Source organism: Synchiropus splendidus, chromosome 15, assembly GCF_027744825.2.
Source record: "Synchiropus splendidus isolate RoL2022-P1 chromosome 15, RoL_Sspl_1.0, whole genome shotgun sequence".
In the NCBI taxonomy this organism is placed as follows: Eukaryota; Metazoa; Chordata; class Actinopteri; order Syngnathiformes; family Callionymidae; genus Synchiropus; species Synchiropus splendidus.
The window spans coordinates 7,924,742-7,925,368 of NC_071348.1; the positions used below are offsets into that span (position 1 = coordinate 7,924,742).

General features: G+C 43.7%; 1 non-coding gene across 1 annotated transcript; it reads right to left on the reverse strand.

The window, feature by feature from the left end:
• Positions 1-265: 265 nt before the first annotated feature.
• On the reverse strand, positions 266-337 carry trnap-agg (transfer RNA proline (anticodon AGG)). Its single transcript has one exon. It is a non-coding gene; the product is annotated as a tRNA-Pro (tRNA).
• Positions 338-627: the final 290 nt, after the last annotated feature.

Below are 627 nucleotides of genomic sequence, written 5' to 3' on the forward strand. Positions count from 1 at the left end.
TACAGTTTCCCACCAAAATGTCTCTCTTCTCCATATGTCTTTAACCCCCAACATCAGTCTCAAAACTTGAGCTGTCCCTGTCATGACTAAGTTTATTCTTCACAGAAACCCCCAAGGAAAGCCAGAGCATCTTAAACTATGATTCTAGCTATTGCATCTGTCCTACTGTCTCAAAAACACACATGAAGAGAGGACATACAAAGTATATCGATTTTGTGTTAGAAGACTTACAGAACAAAGTCGAAATATACCATGACATGCCATTGGGCTCGTCCGGGATTTGAACCCGGGAACCCTCGCACCCTAAGCGAGAATCATACCCCTAGACCAACGAGCCACAGTATAACCCTCACATTAGAACAAGAGTCAAACTCACTTGATGAAAAGGCGCGACAACCACCTTGCTGTGACCAGAATCGCCCCCTGCGTCCAACGATATTTTGCATGAAACTTGAGCACACCTTTGGCCTGAAAACCCAGCTGTTAGGATACTTTTGACCGGATGAAAGGACACACTAGAATGATGTCACCATCAAGCAACGCCACACTAATCTCATACAGGAAATGATTAGTCATTTGAAAGATGACAACCTCCCGAACCCCTCACTGAAATTTAGACGAATAAAT